This window comes from Momordica charantia (assembly GCF_013281855.1).
Source record: "Momordica charantia cultivar OHB3-1 chromosome 7 unlocalized genomic scaffold, Mcharantia_2.0 BLBB01000007.1, whole genome shotgun sequence".
Lineage (NCBI taxonomy): Eukaryota > Viridiplantae > Streptophyta > Magnoliopsida > Cucurbitales > Cucurbitaceae > Momordica > Momordica charantia.
Genome location: NW_028275165.1, coordinates 4,558,684 through 4,575,417, shown reverse-complemented (window position 1 = coordinate 4,575,417; position 16,734 = coordinate 4,558,684). Strand labels below are relative to the sequence as shown.

At 35.3% G+C, this 16,734-nt stretch overlaps 1 pseudogene; it reads right to left on the bottom strand.

Annotated features, from left to right (window-relative positions):
* Nucleotides 1–203: 203 nt before the first annotated feature.
* LOC148210041 (uncharacterized) lies at nucleotides 204–2,139 on the bottom strand (annotated as a pseudogene).
* Nucleotides 2,140–16,734: the final 14,595 nt, after the last annotated feature.

Sequence of the window (16,734 nt, the reverse complement as noted above, 5' to 3'; positions counted from 1 at the left end):
AAATTCTCAACAATTTTTCTTCTTCTACTAGGCTCAAAGAAGCAGATATAATAACAGGAAAAGTAGAAGACTCACTAAGAAAAGCATATCAAAGATGAGAGGTAATTGTTTCAATTCAAGTGTAGGAGCTTTCATAGGTTCATCAATTTTTCATTAAGCTCCATCACATCAACTTTAACATTTTTATCATGAATAATTGGTAATTAATTAAGAGCATCATGATAAAAAGAAACATCCTGATCTAATTCCCCTAATTTCTCAATATCAAAACCAAGCATGCATTTTTCAAGGGGATCAATATATGAAACAGCGCTAATTTCAGCCACAATTGCATCAACAACATCTATCCTATGACATGTACTTACCTCCTTGGGATATTTCATCGCACGAGATATGTCAAACACAGCTGCCTCCTCATTAACTCTCAAAGTCAACTTACCCAATTTCACATCTATCACAACACGTCCAGTAGCCAGGAAAGGTCGTCCCAAAATGATAGGAATTTCTGAATCTTCTTCCATGTCCAAGACCACAAAATCCACAGGGAAAATGAATTTGTCAACTTTGACTAGAACATCTTCAATGACACCCCTGGGATAAGTGATAGATCTATCAGCTATCTGCAAAGATAGTGTAGTTGGTTGCACCTCTCCAAGACCAAGTTTCCTAAAAACAAACAAAGACATCAAATTAATACTGGCACCAAGATCACATAAAGCCTTATTAAACGATGAAGGATCATAATACAAGGAATAGTAAAACTCCTTAGATCTTTTAATTTCTGTGGTAGCTTTTGCTGAAGGATCGCACTGCAGTCTTCAGTGAGATTCACCATTTCATAAGCCTTCAATTTTCTTTTCCCAGTCATAATGTCCTTCATAAACCTCACATAATTGTGCATTTGTTCCAGCGCATTTGCAAAAGTAATATTAATGTGAAGTTTCTTAAAAATTTCTAAAAAATTGGCAAATTGAGCATTAATCTTTTTCTATTGGAAACGTTGAGGATAAGGTGAAGAGTTAGGAGGACTAGAAGTAATAGAACTAGTGGGTTTGTTAACCTGTAGAGCAAGAGTGGGCTCCTTTACAACTTTCTCCTCATTTTCCCGTTCCTCAGTTGTGATGACTGGTTCTTCAACTTTTTTCTTTTCAGGCTCCTGGAGTTCCTTTCCACTTTTCAAAGTGATGGCTTTGCAATGTTCTCGTGGGTTAACTTCAGTATCACTAGGAATGTGAAGTTCCTAGTCCTGAAAGTTTAGACACAACAGTAGTCAGAGCTTGAACTTGAGCTTTTAGGAAACTTACCTCGTCGATTTCATAGATGCCAGCAAGTCTTTTGGCATTCGATCTCTCATGGGGCATTGAAAGCTATTGGTTGTCATGTCCTCCAGTAAGATGTAAGTATTCTCCAGTGTTTTAGATAGTAATGTGCCTCCATGTGCAACATCTAGTGTAGTTCTTGTTCGTCCATTGTAAAATATTTGAATCTGCAGCCAATCTGAAAAACCATGTTGTGGACATTTCCTCATAAGCTCCTTGTACCTCTCCCAGGACTCAAATAGTTACTCATAATTATATTTGCTTGAATGATCCAATCTCTATTCTAAGTTGAGCTATCTTGGCAGGTGGGGAAAAATTTTGTGAGAAACGTTTGAACCATCACCTGCCAAGAATTAACACTGCCTGGTTGCAAGGATTTCAACCAATCCCGTGCATTATCCTGGAAAGAAAAGGGAAAAGGATCATCAGTTACTCCATTCATCTTCACAGTACCACAAACATCTAAAAACATTGTTAAATGATTGTTTGGATCTTCTGTGGCACTGACCTTGAATGAATTTTCTCGAACGATCTGGATAAGGCCGGGTTTCAACTCAAAATTGTTGGCATTAATAGGCAAATTGATTATTCCAACATGATTAGGAAAGTTTGGCTGGCAATAATCTCTAATGGTTCTTTGGTTATTCTGTTTCAGCTGGGGTTGTTCAACAAGTGGAACAATTGGTACAAGTAGTGGTGGATCCATATCTTCAGTCGTCTCCTTTTTCTCCTTTCGATTTCTTTTACAGGTTTTCTCAATTTCAGGATCAAAAGGAACTAAAACTGCATCTTTATCCTTGCACATACAAATCAACTCCATGAAAAATAAGAACAAATAAATAAAGCCAATAAAATTAAAAAAAAAAAACAACTCTAAAGTAAGATCAAACAAATTCTCCACAGTATCAAGTGCAACTAAATAATTGTCGATCCCGGCAATGACACCAAAAACTTGTAGCAGAAAATGCTTACTACAAATGTACGGTCAAGTTGTAATAAAAGTGGTAAGTACTTACCGATATCGTCCACTGGATTGGGTTTCAAGTGACTAAAGTACTACAGATATTATTGTCCAGTTTTATCTACAGAAACAACAAAGAATTTCTTTTGACACACAAAAATCAAATAACAAAGCGAATAAAACTAAAGAAAACTCTTATGGAGAGTAGGTCCTAGGGAAGTGATTTCACCAACTGAACCTACAGGCGGACAAATTAAACACGTCAAAATTGAATATGCAATTAATCTATAAGTCAAGAAATCAAGAATCATAACTGTCTCTCCCGAACACAATTAATTTTCCCACTTATTAAGAAATCAATATCTCTATCTAGTTTCATTAACAAGCAAGGCTTTAAGTCTTGTTATTTTAACAACCTCTAAGACAATTCTAAATCTCCCAATCTTAGAACTACCTCAATCATGCATTCAAGTTCCAATCTAAACCACCTCTTCCGTACGTAAGATTCAGATTTAGCATCAATTAATATGTGATCAAGAGATTAAAAGCATTAAGCAAATAAATGCATAAATAGATTAAGTCCAAATCAATCAAGACAATTGTTAATAAATCCAACTCATCAATTCTGCGGCTACATCAATCCCTAGAACAAGAAAATTAGCTGCTCATGTTCATGAAAATACAACAAAATCTCACTGATAATTTCATAATAAATCTAGAAAAGATAAGGTAAAGGAGAGAAACTAAAGTCGTAGTGTCGATTGACCGTCCCCGACTCAATCTCCACGATCACGAGCCTTCGAAAATCGTCTCATCGCCCTCCTTGCTTCAACTTTCAAGCCAAATCTCTCAAAACTCCAATTCTCCAATGTAAGAATCTCCCAAAGTCCCTGTCGCAACGTCATCGTGACGCTGAGCGGCACCCTGAAGGGTCTCTTTCGAGATAAAGGTGTGGAGTCGCCACCAATCATCTAGGAGGTGTGATTAGTCACCTATTTTAAAAACTTGGTCCGCGAAAACAGATTTTTGGTTCGGGAGTCGATTGAGCGTAGGGAAGGTGTTAGCACCCTACGACACCCGTTCGAAAATGGTACCACATTTCATCATAAATTATCCTATTATTTTATTTGGTCCAAGAAAAAAATATTTTTGTGTTTTGATTGAAATGTCCAACGTTATATAATTCACACTTTGTTTAAGATATGAATTAATAGGTATGAGTGACACGAAGGCCATTAGAAAAAAATTATTTTATCACCTCGAAATATTAGAAGATTTCAATTTCCGTCATTGGAGTTTCAAAATAATTATTTTGTACAAAAAATAAATAATAATAAATAATGTTTATTTTAGGGTACATTGAGAATTGAACTTGTGGCATGGGTATTGATACTCAAATCTCTTATCAATGTGCCAAAGATACAATTTAATTTTCTTTTTTTAAATACAAATTTTTATTTTTAAACTTTGTTTTAAAATAAAAAAAAACTCTAAACGAAATCTTTTATTTAAAACTTAGTAAAAACAATGAAAAAAATAAAATAAAATAATTTTATTTTAAGGCAACTCGAACTTAGATCACGTATATTAAAACTAAAACATCTATCCACTATGCAAACACCATAAGATTCAAACATTCTTTTCTTTTACAAAAACAATACTTTTAATTTATTTTTTTAAAACTAAAAAAACAAATTTTGTTAAATTAAAACAAAAAAATAAAAACGACTTTGTATTTATTTCGAAATTTAAAAGATTCTTTAAAAGAAAAACTTTTATTTCAAAATAAAATCAGATTTACTCCAAACAAATTTTATTTGCTAACATTCTTTCCCAAACCATAACCACCAACCTTATTTAAAAAGATTTCAAAAAAGTTAAAAGATTGTCTTCAAACCCTATCTTTTTATTTCCTCCTTTAAAATATCAGTTGAAGATGATTCTTTTTAAAATTAAAACAAAATTCAATGTAAAGCTTGGAGAAAAAGAAAAAATTATTTACTTTTGCACTTTTAAAAAAATTTGTTTTTAAATCTCTCTTTATTTATCTTAAAAAAAAACTCATTAATTTTAAAACAAATTCTATTTGTTTAAAACTTCAATTTTAAAATGTTTCTCTTCTGTTTAAAACTTTAACGTGCTATTAAAAACAATCTTTTTATTTTAATTATAAAACTAAACATAAACTGTAAATTAAATTCAAAATCTACCAACTTAAAAAAAAACTACCAATTTTAAATAAAAACTGCCAAAAAATCTACACTCAAATATGCAATTTTTAACTACAACCCTAAATCGGCTTCAAATCCTGCCATTTATAACAAAACACAGATCATAATAAACCCTTCAAAAATCAGCCATGAAAACAGTGAAAAACAACCAAAGGGGAAAAAGAGTTCCAAAAGCAATAGAAATCACAATGAAAATAGTAATTATAAACATACAAACACAATTTAACTCACCTTGCATACCAATGTAAAAGAAACGTGGATCTAATCGCTTGGGTGAAGGGAGATTGAGAGTGAAAATGAGGAAGATAAATAGGTGGTGGTGATTTCTAGAGAGAGAATGAGCGAAAAAGAAAGGGAGCTGGAGTTTCAATGGTAAAGCATGAGAGAGAAAGTGAACTTTTATTGAAAAGAGAAAAGAAGAAAACTTTATTTTCACACTTCCCTATGTCTTTTTGTCTTTCTTGTAACTCCCACAAGTGTGTAAAGTCCTCCCTTAAATATACATAGAATGCAACCGTAACAGAGGAATGATGGAACTTTAGACATGCACAGCGGAAGCTAGGGATCATAATACATTTAATGAAGCAATTTAACTAAAATAAGCATGCTGGAAAATATGATGAAAAAGGTAAAGAGGAAGTGATTAACTTTATACCTTTGAAGAACTCCACTATAACTTCTTCTCCTAACTCAATGGGACCACCACCGACAAATCCGTGCTATCCTCGGGTTGATGAACACGGTTGTGGGACCGAATTATGAGTGAAAGCAAAGGGAAAGCACTACTGGCTAGGAGAAGACAATAGAAATTTAAGTGGAAAAATTCTACACTTATGCAAGGAAGCATTTGCTTTCTCCAAGTGATCTTCATCACCTATATAAAGACCAAATGCATGCAAGGACAAGCCTTGCATGTCTTCTACTTCAAACTCCACTAGAATGTAAAAGATAGGTGTCATTGCCTTGAAGAAACACTTCAAAAACCACTAGCTAGTGGGAAAATCCAACTTTGAAGTTGGATTTTTCCACTAACTTGATTTTTTAAATAAAACTTTTATAAAACTAATTTTTTATAAAAACAAAAATTGAAATATCAATTTTCTATTAAAACTAAAACCAAGCCAAATTAATATCTCATATTAATTGGTCTTTGACACCTAAGCTTGATTAATCTTATTAATCAAATTACAACTCTTTTTCATGCTTTAAACTTATTTAAAACTAATTTAAATAAGTCATACTCTCCAATATAATTAATTTTCAATTAATTATTAAATTATATATTATATCTCATATAAAATACAATATTCCTTAAAAACCGAATTTGAACACTTCAAATTCTTGCTTCACCTAGTTCATCAATTTTATCCTTTATGAGCTAGCATGGAGACTCGATGGACCTACAGATCATGGGCTCCAACGATTCGAGACTAACCGGTCAAACTCTTTAACTTAGTTAATTAACATTCGTTAACTAACAGGACTGTCCACTATAGCCTGTAAATGCACTCCCCTCACTGTAGATATATTTGTGTCCATTCGATATAACCGTCATAGGTAAGTTGATCCTTCATAAGTCGTTCGTAACCTCAGTTAGGTCAAAAAACTGTTTTACCCCTGAGTTACATATTTTCTCCTTAAGTACCACTATCCCTATAATGAACAATTGATTTAGGATCAAATCACTAAATCCAATTCCTCTCGGGCTAGTGAGAGGATGGGGTCCCTTTTTCAGGACCCGGGATCAGCCCTTAAGGGAACAACCTCTTTACTATCCCTAAATTGGGTAGGAGTGAATTTCATCTTGCTAATTCTATGTCCCTAGCTATCTACCCAGTCTTATCCCTGAAATGGGAGGCATATTGAGCAGCGTTGATGAGCTTACTCTCACTTATGCATATCAAGGGAGAATCCTGAATAAATAGAAGTTCATAGACGGCTCAAGATTTAGATCAAGTTATCTAGGTCATCGATAAACGAAATTAATTAGCGTTATCCGTAAACGGTATTAATACGTAACAGTGATTATTTCAGGGTCAGCCTTACACAATCTCATTGTGTAGAACACCCCCGCTCACATGTTTCTACATGAACGAATCAGGATCACTTCGTTTATGACACCTTACAACATTTGTAACAATCATAAAGTGGGTCGTATTCAATAGTGTCTCTAGGAAAAGTTACCCAACTTGATCTATGTACTATAGACTATTTAGGCTATTTACTTAAACTTGATCCTGTTTATGTCTCCACATAAAGTCCAAGTACTCATTATAATAGCCAATGGTTCGTAGTTTATTGGATTTAGAGTTATTAAAAAACAAATTCACTTTCATTTAACAACACTTGTCTGAATAACCTCACATTAATGTTCACTGTTTACAAACTACGAGTTTTAGGACAAAATACACCACAAGGAAGGGTCAAATGAAAATTAGAGGAAATGAAGGAAAGAAAACCACGTTGATGACTTTTAACGAGGAAAAACTAACAAACATAATCAAAAATCAATTTTAGTAAAAAACAAATTTCTTTTTTTAAATTAAAACAAAATCTTTTTTTATTTAAAACAAAATTATTTACTTAAAATTATTTATTTTTTATTTTTTTATTTTAATAATTAATCAAATTCTTTTAAACCAAATATATTTTTAAAATTTTACATAAAACCAATTAATATAAACTTTAGGTTTTGTTTATTTTAAACTAAAAATTAATTAATTAAAGTAAAATAAGATACAAAATTAATAAAATTAAGTCGGACCAAATACGATGTCTACAGTCCCTCCAAACGGCGCACTAATATTTTACTTATGTGAGTGCATCGCTACAGCGCCATGGCGCTGTCCCAAAATTGTGACAGACACCCAAGTTCGTAGCATCATAGTGCTACAAGATAGTGCTGCGGCGTTGTCATCACGGAAAGAGGCCCAAGCTTCATCTGCAGGCGCCATGGCGCTGTGTACTTGTTGCACCTCTGCTTAATAGCTCGAGGGTAAGTGCAAGTGCACACTGTCACAAGTAATACTATAGAAATATTCCAAGTTCGTCTCCACAAGGACTAGTGTTCTTTTAAAAATTGATTTTGTAAATTGTTTAAATGAGCAATCGAATTGGAATAAAATTTGGGAAATTGTTGGGAACACGATTTAAAAACACAAAGATTAAAAAGGCCAACCCCTACTAAGATTTAGTTCTAAAAAGATGAATTACACCTATCAAATGTATCCGTAATTATGCTCAATTTATGCAAACTGGTTCAACTCCTATTCCATCCGCTTTTGGTTTGTTTAGAAGCTTAGGCTAGCGTGTACATATGTCTATGAAACCCTAGAATCCCAACTTACGTTTAACGGGTAAGAGAGCCTATTTCTAGGATTTTGTTTTAGTTCTTATTTCTAAGTAACTTCCTGTTTTACCTTGATGAAATCCATTTGACTCTAACCTTTTCAGAATTAAAATCAAGCTAACGTGATTTAACAAGTGGCCAACAAGAAAATCAATTGGATAAATTTTATCAATCAAGATAAGCAAAGAAAGCGTAATACGCCGTGCTCACTGATAGATGTAATTTATAATGACAAGAACTAAAGCATTCGTAGGAGGGTTGAAGAAATAATTTAGCTACTCATTGAAGTAAAAGAAATAAAATAACAAGAGAAGATAACAAAAGAATGCATTTTCATTAGAATTGGAAAGAAAGTACAAAATTGAAACAAGTTGAATTGCAATAAAATAAACAAAGAATAATTTTAGAAAAATAATTAAAAAAAGAAAACTTGAATAAAAACTACAAAACTAAAATTGATAACAAAGTAGAAAGGAAAAACAAAAGCATGGAAAATTAGATGTCTTGAAGTGATCCATGGAAGCTCAATTTATAGGTTTGGGAGGTAACAAGGTGTTGAGAAATCTATGGGAAGGCATTTGAATTATTAAATTAAAGTTCATTGTTGCTTGATTATATTTTATTGATAATTTCTAATCCAATCTAGTTTTTAGTTACATAATTGAACAATATATGTGAAATATTGACATATATAAAGGTCGAAATAATCGTAGAAATTTTAAAAAATAAAATTTTATTATATACAAATGGTTGTGATACATGAATTAAAACATGTAATTTAATTAAGAAATATTTTGGGTGAATTAGAAATGTGTTTAAAAATTTTGTAAATTTGATTCGAAAGTTGGGATGAATGATTGATTTGAGAAAATGTGTTTAGTAAATTTAAATTTGATAACAAAAGTAGGTAAAAAGCAAAAACATATGAGTTAATTAGAAATGTATTTGAAAACCAAGTCGGTAATTATCTCATTTCAAAGTGAATTCGTAAGACTAAAGAAGTAGTCAACTACTCCTAATAGAAAAATAGAAACTAAGGTAGTACTTGTCGACGTATCGCTCGACATTTAAAATACTATATTAAAAGTCAATAATCAAAATTAGTTAAAATTGAGATATTTATGAAAATAAATATCTTTACGAATTAGAAAAAAATGGGGTTTTTCTCGGGAAATTGGCAGATGTGACCTAGATAAGTTTCTCATTTGCTCCAATGACCTCAATTAGAAAAATTCACTTTTCTAACCCAATTTTAACTTTTCTAACATTTCAGAGAGGATGTAATGACAAATATGCCCCTGAATTAATTAAACTACAACCAATCTTGCATGGAAATAGTTCGAATCACATAGGTTGGTGTAATTAAAACCTCGGGCGAGTTCGATTTGATTTACAACGATGAATTTATTAAAGTACCACCAACTTATTAATTCTCCACCAAATTTTTTGATGTATCATTTAATATATACCCACACATTTGCACATATTGCAAAGAATAAAAGTTTGTTTCAGTCCTTATTGTCCTCATGCACATCTTTCACATTTTTTTCAAGAACTTCCATACATTTTCCAACATTTTTCACATCTTGAACACCTTAAAGGAAGCCAATTTTTCATCTTTGACATCTTGAACAAGGTTAGTTTTTGATTTGTTCATAATATTTTTTTCGATTCGTTCAGAATATGATGTATATAGTTGGAGTGAATGTAATTTCTGAGCTTTTATGAGTATTTTTCTGGGTCAAAAGTTCCCTAAGGCAATGAAACTCGGTCGTGTTTCTTCGTCTAACGGTCGTGGTCTGTGTTTGTTTGATTCCCAACCATGGTAGTAAGTTCCCTCGATCGTGGTTGTATACAGATACTCTTTAATCGTCTCACGGCCATGGTCCGTTTTTATTTGATTCTCAATCGTGGTTGTACCAGACACCCTTTCACCGTCTCACGGTTGTGGTCCTTTATTATTCGATTCACGGCCTGAAGGAAGCATTTGATCACTTGTGATTCAACTCGGATTATAAAAGGAATGATATCGATTTAAAAAAATAGAACATTTCTATTATAATGAGGTTAAGCCTCTTAGGGAAGAGAAAAACTCAAATTTGAAGACCGTTGGCGGATTCTCTTCCTCGAGCACGAACGTTGTGACAACACGAACAATTCTTCACAACCGAAGTTAGACACTACCACAAAGTTACCTTGCTATTCTCTTTAGGATCAAGAATGGGATTGTGGGATCCTTTATACTTGGAAGGAAAAAACAAGGAATATAATCTGAGATTTTTTAGAGAGAGACATTTGATTTACAGTAAAATCAACCAAGAACTGTGGGAAAGATCTCTCTGTTTTGAAGGGCTTGAGGGGAGAGAGAGAGTGTGCCACTCTCCACCTCACCACTTCCTAGCAATTGTCGTTCATTATGGTAAATATCATAATTAACAAATATATATGTAATATAATTATATTTAATTTAATAAATAAATTAAATAATTAATTAAATTAAAACCTATTTTAATTTAATTAATAATTAATTAATTAATTAAACATAATTTAATTAAGATTTAATTATATTAATATTTGAATCATATTCAAATATACCTATCTCTCATAACCTATGGTATTTAATATGAATCTAATTCACATTAAACTTTAAACTACAGTATTTAATATATATTTAATTCACATTAAACTTCAACCTATAGTTTTAATATGAATCCAATTCATATTATTCTCTCACAATATATAGTTTTATAATGTATCATCATACGTTATATCAAATTGTGTCATACATAATTAACTCAAATTCCCTTTAATTAAATTTAAACAATTCAAATTCCTTCCAAGACTTAATGTTCTTATTACCCTTTCCGAGCTAGCAAGGGGACCTAATGGACCTATAGATGAGAAGCTCCAATGTTACGAGATTAATCAATTAAGCTTATAACCACCTTAATCAACATATATTAACTACGGGTTACTCCACTAAAAACTCGCAGCTAAACTCTTCTCACTATAGAATATTTCTGTGTCCACAGATATCGATCATTGACGACACGTCAATCCTTCACGAGTGTTCGTAACCATAGATGAGTCAAATTACCGTTTTACCACTGTGTCACATCTTGTACCTTAAGTACCGCTGATCCTCTAATGAACAACCCGGTTAAGGTCTGACCAATAACCGAAAGTCCCTCTTGGGCCAGTGAAAGGGAGGGTTCCCTTATTTAAGTCCCAGAGTCAGCACTAAAGGGAACAATCATCTACTCCCTTAAAGTCGAGGAGGAGTGAATCTCATCTTGTGTAGTTATGTTCCTAGTTCTCCACTCGGTCTCGTCCCCAAAATGGTGGTAATGTTGAGTCGGTGGCTTGGGCCACTCTCACTCATACAGATCAAAGAACAAGCCCTCACGAGCAGGAATCCATAACTTACTCAAGATTGAGAATGAGTTGCCTGGTCATCCTATGAAATAGCAATCTGTTAGTCAACGCATTACATCTAAAGATCGACTATTTCGTGGTCCGGTCTTATACAAACTCATTGTATAGGATACCCCCATTCGCAGGTCTCCACACGAACGACCTGGATTGAGTCGTCTGTAATATTTACAAAGTGGATCGTATCCATAGTGTTGCCAGGATAAGTTACCCAGCCTTATCCATATACCATAGACCCTTCAAGTTATTCCCAGGAGATTATCCACTTCTATATCGAGGGTATATCAATTATATATCCAGTATATATTTTGTCCCGGTTGCATGACAATAACCTTGGATGTTTAGTTTATTGGATTAGATAATCGAAATGAATTCAACAACAAATTGATTGAATATAACTTTATTGAAAATAAATTTGTTTTTACATAAATATAAACTACGAGTTTAGGGCAATACACCCAACACGACCGTCGTTGTATACAGATACAATTTCTTCGTCTGACGGTCATGGTCAATTGTTGTTTGATTTTCGGTCGTAGTTGCGGGTGCCCCCAACCGTGGTTGTATACCTATATATTCTCAGGCGTGTCTTAAAATATCAAGGTCGTGGTGTGCAACTTTGATTACTAATTACTGTGTGTTGTTATTATTATCCATGCAGAATGCGTCGACTATTTGTGAACTACGATGGCAAGTGAAACGAGGTTGTTACGATAAACGAGGCTGGTTATGGGTGGGCTAGATGTTGATGAAACGATAACATATGTCAACCTAGTAAGTGCTTTGCACATGCTTACTAGAATTGATCCTAACTAATTTGATTTTGTTATACATTGTGTATATAGATTTGATTTTCAATACGAAGTCCCAAACTATCTGATATTTAATGATACCAGTTTGAGATTCTATTTGAATGGCCCTTCCGATCCATCATAAGTACACTTGTACATAAATGTCCTACCTAAAGCATCATATGGTAGTGGGAACAAGAGAGGAAATATTTTTTTGGAAACCCATACATTGTCTTCATTCCCATACTACCCAGGGCATAATGATCTATGTTTCAGCCTTTCTAATTCTATTCACTCTCCTCTAGGCGATGTCTGTCCCCCCTCATTTGTCTCACATATTACACCATTGATTGATAACATTGTCTCATGTAACCTAGGCGACGACAAATCTTCATATTATGGTAAATTGTACAAGACTGAGGTTGAGTACAAGCTTTAGATCGATGATGAGTATGATAATGATGAATATCATACTGAGGATGGGGTTGAGGACGAGAATAGTGAAGCAGAGATTGAGAACGATGGTGGGAATGGGTATGACAATGGGGACGAGGATGTGCTTGAAGACCATTATGAGAATGAAGGTCAACCTGTTCATGAGTCCCATACAGTGAGTGGGAATGCACCTTGTCAAACAGTTGAAGGAGTCATTTCACGTCCGATGCAGAATATCATAACTGGCGATGAGGCAGACTATGTAGGTGAAATTGCTGTTAAGGGTATTTTCCGTTCGAAGGAAGAAATACGCTTCAAGCTGTCTGTATTAGCTATGAAGCTTAATTTCAAATTTAAGGTTAAAAAATCGACGAAGACATTGTATACCGTTGGATGTACCGAACAAGGTTACAAATTGGGTTTGCGTGTGAAGAGTATCCGAGGTGGTGACTCATTCATCATTTCGAAGTTTACTGATGTTCACAAGTGCAAACGTGAGGTACGGAACCATGACCACAGGCAAGCTCGGATTGGGTGGTTGGTCAGTTATTGAAGTCCAATCTCGAGGATGTAAGCCGTCGGTACAAAGCTAAGGACATTATTAACGACATGCGAAAGAACTATAGGGTGAGCATTAGATATGAAAAGGCATGTGAGGCCAAAAATGTTACCTTGAATCTACTGATGGGGTCACCTACAAATTCATATACTCTGTTACGCAAGTATGGTCAAGCATTGAAAGATGTTAACGCAGACATTGTTTTAGAAATGAAGCTGAAGGAAGATAAGTATTTTAAGTACGTATTCATGGCCCTCAATTGCTGTATTAGAGGGTTCTCCAATTGTATCCGCTCAGTACTTGTGATAGATAGTGCACATCTCAAGGATAAATATAGAGGTATTATTCTTATTTGCTTCTTCTGTCGATGGCAACAATCAAATCTATCGTCTTGCATTTGGAATTGTCGATCAGGAGAGTGATCAATCCTGGATTTGGTTTCTGAATATGTCAAGCGTTGTATTAGAGAGCTTGATGGGTTATTATTCGTATCTGATCAACATGTTTCTGTTACGAAATCTGTTAGGCAGGTCTTTCCTCAAACAGCTCACGGAATATGCATGCAGCACTTATCCACGAACCTAAAGGACAAGTTCAAGGACGAAGCCATGCAAGAAATGTTCATATTAGTAACAAAGGCATGAGGAAACTCAAAGTTCAGGTACTATTTTTCCCAACTAGCAGGATTTACAGAAGTCCAAAGGTACTTGGAAGGAATCGGTTTTGAAAAAATGGACTCGTGCATTTCAATCGGGTTTGAGGTACGACCAAATGACATCTAATATTGTGAAGTCTATGAATACAGTCCTCGTCCATGCACATTCATTGCCAGTCACTACACTTCTTGAACATACTCGAGCGCTCTTACAATGTTGCTTTTACGAGAGGCGAACCTACGCATTCAGTCGCGAGACCATTCTTACTGACTACGGTGAGACTAAGATGCATACTGTAGAGAACCTTTCTCGTACTCGCTCCATAACACCCATTGACCACCACGCTATTGCAGCGGCCACCTATCGGAAAATGTTGTACTATTATTCTACCGAACCAGTTGATATATTTTTCATTACTCTGCAAAATATCATGGTCGAAATATATCTAAACATGCCCAGGGTCATAATTAGGGATGAAAGCACATGTTCGGAAAGATTCCACAGTCGTGGTGTTTGTCGATCACGACCGTGGTGACACTTCAACGTTAGTTTTCCCAAAAACTGATGGTCGTGAATTCTCACCAACACGATAGAACCACAGTCGTGAATTTTGAGTAATTCGACCGTGGTGTTTGTATTTTATTCAACTACTTCGAATTCTAGTAGTTCTCATCTAGTGTTGCTGTATTTATCTTAACAACTTCGAATTGAGGTATCTGAACAACAATCAAGTATATCTCAAAGACCAAAACCGCATTCAACTATACGATTCAAAAAAATAGTTCAATGATCACAATAATAGCGTTGAAATATACAAAACAATGTTTGTTGAACTATTACAATTTTACATTCAAAAAATGGATTTTTTCGCCCAAAGCTAAACGGCAAATTGCTGCCTAAAATATGACATCCTAGACTGTGTTAAGGTATCAAAGCTACATTTAGTCATATCATATTCAAAAAATTTTGACACAAAATATACCACAATCATCGTCCATCCCTTGCTGGGGTGCTGATGAGACTCTACGGATGTGTCATGGCATGAGTGGTATGTTCGGCTTATTTATCTAAACACCGACCTTGCAAATAAGTGTCGGGATAATAGTGATCATTGACTTCAACTCCTCTTCCAACTTTAGTAGTGGTGTCATGGCCATGAAGGAGTCCCACATGATGAGCTCACCCTCTTCGAAGTCGATGCAAATCATTATCCAGTGCATCTCCACCGATATTGTAGGGTAGATATACAGCATCAACATCCATCCATTGCTTCTCATAGTCCCGGTGAGTACCATCGATGTAGCTGAGCACAGTCTTCACTCTTCCCTCCCAATCATAGTTCGATACAACCCTCGAAGCAATGGCATTATGAGATTGCATGCAGCATAGACACCGTCCGTTCGTCTGAGGAAGTTCTGTAACCAGTACGACTATTAAATAAAATTATTGACGAATTACCTAATAAGAAAACTTACCGAAAGTACTATGTCACCAGTTGTGAACTTGCGACGACATAAGTCCGGTTGCAATTCGAGCTTCTTACGCACGAAAATGACCAAGGAATCAACTACCTGTGAAGACCAATCACATATTTAAGTTCGTTCGGAAGTGAAGCTACGAACATTAATATAGCCAATTTAAGGTATGGAAAACAGTTGTACCTCGCATGAACACCGTTTTTGTGGTGTTAAAATATCCTGGAACCATTACTTTCCTCGTTTTGCGTAGCATGTCTTCCGTGTTGCTCGTGGGTTACTGTCGTCATCTAGCCAGTTTTGAAATTTGGAGTCTTGTTCCTTTGGGATCTCGGCGCCCGGATTGTAAATCATGACCTTCTTTCGTTTACCTCCAGCCTTAACTTCGAAGGACCCTCGAAGCTTCCATGGTGTTTTCTTCTTCCTTTCCTCCCGACAAGGTGGAGGGGGATTAAACGGCTGGGATAGAATACACACGTCCTCTAAATGATCGTGTGCCACGTCGGATGAGCTCTCTGGGGGTTGTGACTGGACGTCGAGGAGCTCATCTGATTCCGTGTCCGCAAAGTCATCAAAGACTTGGTCATGAAAACAATATAGTTAGTAAGTCAAACCCTAGTTAGTAAGTGAAATACATAAAAACACTATAATTCGTACTTACCTCAGGTATCTGTGGAACTAGACCTCCTTTGGATGTTCGGTATCTTGCTACACCCCACCAGTTGATACCGTAGCGTTCATTATTGATGCACATTCTGTTTTTGAAAGATTGAACTGCTTCGTATCCACAAGATCCATTTCTTTCAAAATCCCACCGACATCTCAAGACACTTTTGTAGCCTCCAATGCATTCAAAACGTCCTCAACCTCACCTCCTCGGTCGGTAGGCTCCGTTTACATTGCATTGATATCTTGTTCCGCCTCATTTTCACCGGCGTGCTGTTTGTCCTTGTCAATTTTCAGACTCTTACTACCACCTCCCGGTCGTGCAGAATCGACATCACCAGTGTCATCTCCATCTCTACCAATGTTTTTTCGAAGAACTGAAGTATCAACTAATAGACCCTATATGCAGCAAGCGTAATGTTAGAGCACATCTAATTAAGATATAGTAAGCATTAATAGAGTACGCACCTTAATTAGATAACCCAAGAACTTCCGAATGTTTTTCAAATCACCTTCCATGCCCACGATGCGATCGTCCATAGAAGTGACTACCTGTTCCACACTGGCAAGCCATGTATCCATAGCAGCCACCTGCTCAGTAAGGATGCTCAAGCCATACTTGCATTTGCACTAATGCTTCTTGCCACTCTTGGTCTTCACCTTACCTCATACCTCTGCATCCATGGTCGGGACATCATGATCGACATGGATGGCATCATGCTGCACTTGCTCGCATGCCTGTTCCTCGTCAACGAAATCATCAGTGGATGGTGGGTCAAATTCCCTTTCCATGAACCTTTCTTCCGTGTCCGTTGCGAACAGTCTGACAGCCACTTTAGCCTACACATCGGTGTACTATT